Raw genomic sequence first — 8,535 nt, 5'->3', positions numbered from 1 at the left:
TTGTATGAATTAGCATTAGTTAATGCATTAGTTAACATGAACTAAGCATGAACAACAACTCTGTTCAGCATAAATTTTAATAGAACAGTTGATTTAATATTTCATATTATGACATTTTAAAATATATAAGGGTTAGGATGGAACTTTTAATTATTTTACATTTGGTTCTACAACTAAATTAGCAAATTGTTCTATTTCCCTTAATAACACATTGGCTGATACATGATTTTTTCCCCCTATTCTACTCTCAATATAAGAATCTCTTCTGAATAATTACTATTATTTTAGCTTTTGTAGCAGATACCAAGAAAAAGAAGTGAAACAAACAGATATGTGTTCAGGATGAGTTACAGTAGAGAAAGCACAAAGACTTGTTCTCAGACTTCACCTCAGTATGGACTAAATCGTTGTGAATGAAGTTTGAGAATGAGATAGCTCTGGAAAGCCCAACAACAGATAAAAGGAAGTGAAGACACTTGCACTTTTTATCGGGTTGAGTCTGCTGGCGGCGTGTTTCTATCCAGTCACACAGAATCTGGGAAAATAATCTGTCAAAACAGTGCACAGGGTCTCATTACTGTTCACTCAAACTCATTCCAAAACATCATTACCTTGTAATACTAAATGGATGTTAGAAAAATAAAAGCTGTGTTGCCATGTACCCGTCACTTCCTGGCGTCCAGGACACATTAAGAATTAATGAGCTCCTTGTCATGCCCTTTATTTGAACCACAGATCCTTTCCAAACATTCACACACACCTTATAACTATAAAAAAAAGACAATTTTGATACATTTTTTTTTACATTTTAAAATGAATTCAAAGACAACTTGCATGAACAGCAAAGAGCTGGATTCCTTCTCTCTGCTGAAGTGCACCACCCAATGGAGAGGCGCATCAGTCGAGTGCAGATGGAGCGTATGATTGTCCTGCGCATCTGTGGTTTAAAGACAGAGAGAGGGGGAGACTCTTACAGCAGATGAGCGGTGATCCTGGTCCTTGACTCTGTGTGTGTTCATTCAGGGAAAGCGCTTTTGGCCCACTTACTGACGTACACGAGTAATGATAGTGTCAGTGGACTCGGCTGGTCGCTGGCTTCATTCTATCGCTCCCCGCTTCCCCCATATACATCTCCCCCGTGCTCGGTTTCTAACTAAATTAATTTCACGCCTCTTCGGTTTGTGGTGTTTATACACTGTGAAACTTTAGTCAGATTCTAATTGTTAAACACATTTGGGTAAATCTTTGAGAGTACTATTGGTACACTTGATCAAAAAAATTCAGTTGAGTATTGTGAAAATTCATCAGTGTGAATTTGAATTGAATTGGTCAGACGACACAAGAAGGTACATACAATGAAAATAAATTTATTAAATATAATTATATATACACTTGCTGTTCAAAAACATTGGGATTGGTATGATTTTTTAAATTGTTTTTGAAAGATGTCTCTTATGCTCACCAACACTGCATTTATTTGATGAAAAATACAGTAACAGTAGTAATATTGTGCAATATTACAATAATTTTAAATAACTACTTTTTAGTTTAATATATTTTAAAATGTAATTTATTCCTGTGATGCCTTACGCTAGTCTTCAATGTCACATGAACCATCAGAAATCATTAAAAATTGATTTGATGCTCAATAAACACGTATTATTATAACATAATAGATATACACTACCAGTCAAAAGTTTTTGAACAGTAGGATATTTAATGATTTTTAATGTTTTTGTTCTGCTTACCAGGCCCGTGTTTATTCAATCCAAAGTAACATTTATTAAATATTAAATATTTTTACTGTTTAAAATAACTTTTTCCTATTTGAATATATTTTAAAATGTAATTTATTCTTGTGATTTCAAAGCTGAATTTTTAGCATCATTTCTTCAGTCACATGATCCTTCAGAAATTCTAATATTCCGATTTGCTTCTCAAAAAACATTTCTTATTTTTATTATTATGTTGAAAACAGCTGAATAGAATTTTTCAGGTTTCTTTGATGAATAGAAAGTTCATAAGAACAGCATTTATCTGAAATAGAAATATTTTGTAACATTATAAATGTCTTCACTTTTAATCAATTTAAAGCATCTTTGCTAAATAAAAGTGTTGATTTTTTATAATTTATAACTTTCTATTTATCAAAGAATCCTAAAAAAAAGTACTCAACTGTTTTAAATATTGATAATAATAATAAAAATGTTTCTTGAACAGCAAATCAGTATATTAAAATGATTCCTGAAGGATCATGTGACACTTAAGACTGGAGTAATGATGCTAAAAATTTAGTTTGATCACAGGAATAAAATATATTTTTAAATATATACAACTAGAAAGCTATTATTTTAAATAGTAAAAACATTTTACAATATTAAGGCTTTTGCTGTATTTTGGATCAAAGAAATGCAGGCAGAAAATGCAGAAAATACTTTCTTTTGCAGAAAATGCAGAAAATTCTTTTAAAAAATATGTATAAAAATAACATAAAAAAAAACTTTTGACTGGTAGTGTATAAATAAAACAAACAAATAGCTATGCTCCTTAATTTTAATGATGAATAGAAAGTTCAAAAGCACTGAATTTATTTGAAATAGAATTTTTGGCAATATTATAAATGTTTTTACTGAAACTTATGATCAGTTTGACCCTAAAAAGTGGTGTTTATGAATATATAGTATATTTAAATTTCCATAGTTGTCTCATTGTTTTGCTCTTTAGAAGTTTAATTATTATTCACTAAGCCAGTTTGTCCTTTGTGATTTACAGTTAAAAATACAATTTCTGCTTACTTTTCTGTCTCACTTTAAATTCTGGAACTGAATTAGAATTAAAAAGACATTATCAATTCAATTTCAAGTAATTTCATTCACTGCGACAAGAGCATAAACAACACTATTAGCACAAATCAGCAAATCTGAGACAATCAAGCAGCTTACCACTACACTTTGCTTTCTGTTCTTTTGATTAATTAGCAGTTTGATCAAAATGTGGCTTCTGTTCTTTTAAATTACATTTCATAGCTATTAGTTTTGTAATATTCCGCAGTGGCCAACTCTCAATATCCATTTTATAATATACAGCCATTATTATAAGAAACACTCAATGTATCCAGAAATCACTTGCAAATCGGTTACGCAGCAAAAACGCTGTCAGTATGAAACAACGCAGATCTGTGCTGTTGCTTCTCTTATGTATGCGGTGTGAAACGGGCCTCGGGGTATAAGAGAGAGCAGAGATTTTGTAGATGAGAAATCTAAAGTGTGTGTATGTGTTTGATGGCTGTTGGCCAGGTCCAGTAGAGTAATGGAGCAATTGATTGCTGATTGACCCTAGTGTCACTAAGGACACTTCCTTCTGTTCAGCCACTGCATTACTTTTATTTTCATTATGGACACACAAACCGAGACCCGCAACCACCACCATATAAAAGAAAAAACTACACAGTGAAAAAACTAGACTTAAAAGTAATCGTTTTATTGTCTTTAGACTATAGATGAGATGGCACTCACAAGTCGCTGAGTCACTGACAAGCGAAGGCTTAAACTGACCTGTTCTGAAGAACTACGGCTGATAGAGTGAGTGGGGAGAACTGAAAAACACATGTGATCAAGGGTGCAAACACAGCAGACTTGTGTGGAGAAGCGTACGGATAGATCAGAGTGAATCAGCGAAAACCACAACCTCTTTCTCAAGGTCACTGCAGGTCAATTAGCACCTGTAAAACAAAGAGGGAGAAGTGAAGGACAGGCTGACAGATACATGAATCTCAGTCATTTCATAATTCTAATATAATGTTGGTATATAATGTAATCTCCAAAGACGTAGATGAAATAATATAGGAACTTTTTTATTTTATTTTACTTATTAAACGGCCAGTACCTACAGATTCCCACTTGATATTACAGTAGCTTTGAACTTTAAGGCATTATACTGATAGTTTATTTGCTTTTTTTTTGCCAGTTTTATTTACAGAGTCCATTGAGAGGACAATAAATCAAGAAGATAGATACGGAAAGGGGACTTTATTCAGGGTAGATGCCCTATTTATGAATAAAAACAAGGCAATGCTGGATAGATGTGCAGTTGAGGTCGTACGTTTACATGCACCTTGCAGAATCTGCAAAATGTTAATTATTTGACCAAAATAAGAGGGATCGTGTCCTGAGCAGTTGAACTGCCCGCTGTTCTGCAGAAAAATCCTCCAGGTGCCACAAATTCTTTGGTTTTTCAACATTTGTGTATTTGAACTCTTTTTCCAGCAATGACTGTATGATTTTTAGATCCATCTTTCACAGGACAATCGAGGGACTCATATGCAACTATTACAGAAGCTTCAAACGCTCACTGATGCTTCAGAAGGAAACACAATGCATTAAGGGAGTGAAAACTTTTGAACAGAATGAAGAGGTGTACATTTTATTACTTATTTTACCTAAATATCATTTCATTTTATTTTTTCATTTAGTACTGCCCTTCAGAGGCTACAGAAGATACTTACATGTTTCCCATAAGACAAAATAAGGTAAATTTACCCTTATCTTCAAATTTTAAAAGTTTTCACCTTTCCGGCTATTAATGCATTGTTTTTGATTCTGGAGCATCAGTGAGTGTTTAACCTTTCACTGATAGCTGTGTATGAGACCCTCAGTTGTCCTCAGTGTAAAAAGATGGATCTCAAAATCATAGTCATTGTTGGAAAGGGTTCAAATACACAAAAATGCTGAACCAAATAATTAGTGGGGCCTGAAGGATTTTTCTGAAGAACAGCAGGCAGTTTAACTGTTCAGGACAAACAAGGGACTCATGAACAACTATCTATTCTAAAAACACAGCTGTGGATCATTCAGGTAACAACACAGTATTAAGAATCAAGCGTATATGGAAAATTTTGAACAGGGTCATTTTTAGGAATTCAACTATTATTTTCTATTGTGGACTATATGTAAAAATCATTTATGTGAAATATTGTATTCAGGTCAGTACTAAATAAACTATCATGCATTTTGTATAATCACTCTTATTTTGGTCAAATAACTAACATTTTGCAGATTCTGCAAGGTGTATGTAAACTTATGACTTGTATGTACAATGTACAATGTACAATACTGTTGTGTTAATCATTTAGCTGATGCAAATATGTATTTCTAAAATATTTTCTTGTAAAATTCAAAGAAATGTGTTGTGAAAAATATATGACATCCCTCACACTCTAATGATGTCTATCCTGACTAAGGTCTATGGGATTTGAACCCACAACATCTGAATGAGCACCACTTTTAATGGCAACCCCGCTCAAAACATCCAGAATGTTTAGTGTATTGTCATTCATTACCTACACGGAATTAATTCCCTCAGGTGAACGCTTTTATGAAATGAGACATTCAGAGCCATTATATTTTCCTGTGCCTCACAGGAGTAAAAATAATAAAAAATAAGCCTTTAAAAATGTTGTTTTATTTCCTTGCAGGGCTCCAGGACCAATACTCACCCCAGCCCAAAGCCCAAAGCCAGAGGGAGTTCCGCGTGTTTAGCTGTAGGCTGTCAAGGTGGGACGTGACTGACAGGAGCTCTTTCCACACACTAATTGGAAGAGTGGGAAAAGTATGAAAAATTCAAATCTTCTGGTATTTCATCGCTCCGTTTTCCTAATCAGGCACGGTTCAACATTAGGAGCCGTTTGTTTGTCTGTTTGTTTATTTATTTGTTTATTTTCGAGTGCGTGGAAAAACTGTGGAAAAAAATCGCTTGCGTTGCAGATTTTCTCCCTGTGATAGCATGTTTTTCGCTTTGTCTATTCAGCACACAGCGTGTCAGCGCGAGTGTGCGTGCAGGCGCCGGCGTTTGTGTGTGTGTGACAGCCGGTTGTGCAGCGGCGAAGGGTCGCTCACTCACCATCTGTAAATTGCTTTTTTTCAGCGGGTCGGTGCTGCGCCGCGGCTCCGCTCGCTGTTTGGAGGGAGCCGTTCCGCAGTAATGAGTTTGTCGGCGTTTGGGGATCGCGCACGGTGCGCGCCCCGGGTCACTAATTCAATCCTGGGAGCGTTCTAAATAATTATTAATACCTGCTAAGCGTTAATAGAGCTTCATAGGCGATTCATCAAGCTGTCGATTTATTTTAGGGGTTGCGACATTTTGTGTCTGTGATTTCAAACACGTCCAATAAACGTGACCAGCGTACAGACCTCTAGAGGGGAGGCTTTTTATTGCAACCTATCGAAAATGACCATTATGAATCCAATTGTTAATTTAGCTTTCCATTTGACAGCCAATATAATGCGTCATGACATAGGCCTACAGTTGGGTCCTTGCTACGAATAATTTGTGTAGGCCCACATATACAAGTGCACACACAAAGTACACATTTCCAAAGTCCCCTCGTGAGTGTGTGAAGTGCATTGTGTGTGTGAGAATGCGCGTCTGCCTCTCTTGTAAGCTGAGCCATAGAGACGCTGACTACAGGGGAATCTCATCGGCAATGCAGCCTAGACGCCAAAGAACACACTACCTCTTCCTCTCGCTCTGCTCTCTCTTCCTACTTGCCTCCATCTCTTCTCCTCCTTTCATTAAATGCTCCTTGGCCTATAGGGCTGCCACCATTGAAGATCAAACGTATGCCTTTTGGTGCCATACATCCATCTTGGATGTACTGTTGCTGAAAAACAGAGAAGCATAGCCTATTAAGGAGACAAAAAAAACAAGCACTGTCCTCATTCAGACTATTCAAGTTCACTTTATATTAATAAATGAATTCAAATAAATACATACCTTCTATTAAGACAAAAACACATGGTGTGTGTGTCAGTCTGCTACATGGTTGAGATGAAGTGATGGCTGTCACACACATTGTCTCCTCTGACACAGCAGAAATGAGAGGAAGTCAGGAAGAAGAGTGGGGGATGGGTTTGAGGGTGCGCTGAGATTGAGCTTCAGTCTCAGTCTGAACAAGGACAGACAGCATCTCAGTGGCCACCTCTTGCTCTAACCAAACGTGGCCTGTTGTGTGCATAACAGAAACATGACAAATGTCATGTTTAGCTACTTAGTGTGCGTGTCAACCAGGCTGAATTTCCGTTTGAGGAAGATACATGCCGGCCTTTCCGTCTTCTACTCTTAATAGTGAAAAAGTAAAAAAGCATCAGTGTCAGTTATACACAAGCAATGCCTGCACAAAAAGTCGGCAGCAAACAAAAATGCTCCCTTGGGCTGGTCAAAAAAAGGATATGAACTTGAGCAGTGAGCAGTATCAATAGTCAAGTGTGTCTAACCGTGAAGTAGTTCTGTTCAGACTGACTTGAAGAAGAAAAAAACACTTTGTATAGAGCAGTATTTCCAGACAACTTTCTTCAGAGAAGCTTTTTGCTTTCTTTAACTTGCCAAATAGATCTGGTACAGTTTGTCTGTTTATTACAGACAAACAACATTTTGGATGGTGAACCCTAGTGTTTCCCTCTTGGTTTACTTTAAACTGTATAAAACTAGACCATCCTCAAAAATACAGGTCTCATTGTTTTGAACAAAACCTTCACTTGATTGATTATTCAAATTATATTAAAAAGGACAAATTGTAAAAATGACAAATGACACTGCGCAGTGAACAAGAAAACGGCATTACTGGTCAGAGCAACTCTTGACAGAGAGTTACACTGACATTTTGGTTACAGCACTGTGTAAAAAATTTAGCACATTTGGGATTTCCATTAATCTTAATATGCTGGGTGAAATAGCTCAGAAGTGGCAGGTATGATGGAGAGCAAGTAATGCAACATTACGCCCACTGAAACATAATGAATGAACTTCAGGTCATGCCAATGAAAATGTTGGACTTTATTATTTAATTATTATTTAATTATTTCTCTCTCTCTCTTAAATTAAAAAGCATTTCTTTGGTCTTTTCATCTGTGTGAATTAATGTTTTTTTAAAAGAGAGCAGACAGCATACACCTGTGATGCTTTGTAGATTCGTATGCATGTGATATAAGAGAAAAACACACATGTATTAAATCTGAAATCCTTTGAGACTCAGAAACTGGGTTGCCTCTGACACTAACAGTGATAAAAAAAACGCCAGAAGCAAAAGAGGTCAAGTGAAACACTTAGGGACTAACATCCAGTTTAGCCTTTGATACAACAACAGGTGCAGAGCCCAGAACACTTAAACAAAAACTGAAGGTTCAACCACCAACAGGCTGTTTTCATCTTCACACAGAGTACGCGAACCTGCGAGAGGCTGAAACAGCCTGGAAAAAGAAACCCGAAATTAGACCCGAATATTAGACTCTCTCTCGTTAATCACGTTGTAGAGTCTTGCCCAAAGCATTTAGTATTACAAAGCCGTTTGTTCTGATATAATTATTATAAACATTAAGGAACATTTGATGTAATGTAATTGGGAGGAAAGGGAAATTAATAGGATTAGTCATTGATCAGAATACTGTCGCGAAGTCTTGATAACGTCAAACAGTAATCGCGGCTCAAACTATTATAATAAATGAGAGCTTAATGTTTGACCCTGTGAAAGCATAATTTGTC

Source organism: Garra rufa, chromosome 12 (assembly GCF_049309525.1).
Source record: "Garra rufa chromosome 12, GarRuf1.0, whole genome shotgun sequence".
Taxonomy (NCBI): domain Eukaryota; kingdom Metazoa; phylum Chordata; class Actinopteri; order Cypriniformes; family Cyprinidae; genus Garra; species Garra rufa.
The sequence above is the reverse complement of the archived record's forward strand: the minus strand, read 5'-3'. Positions refer to the sequence as shown.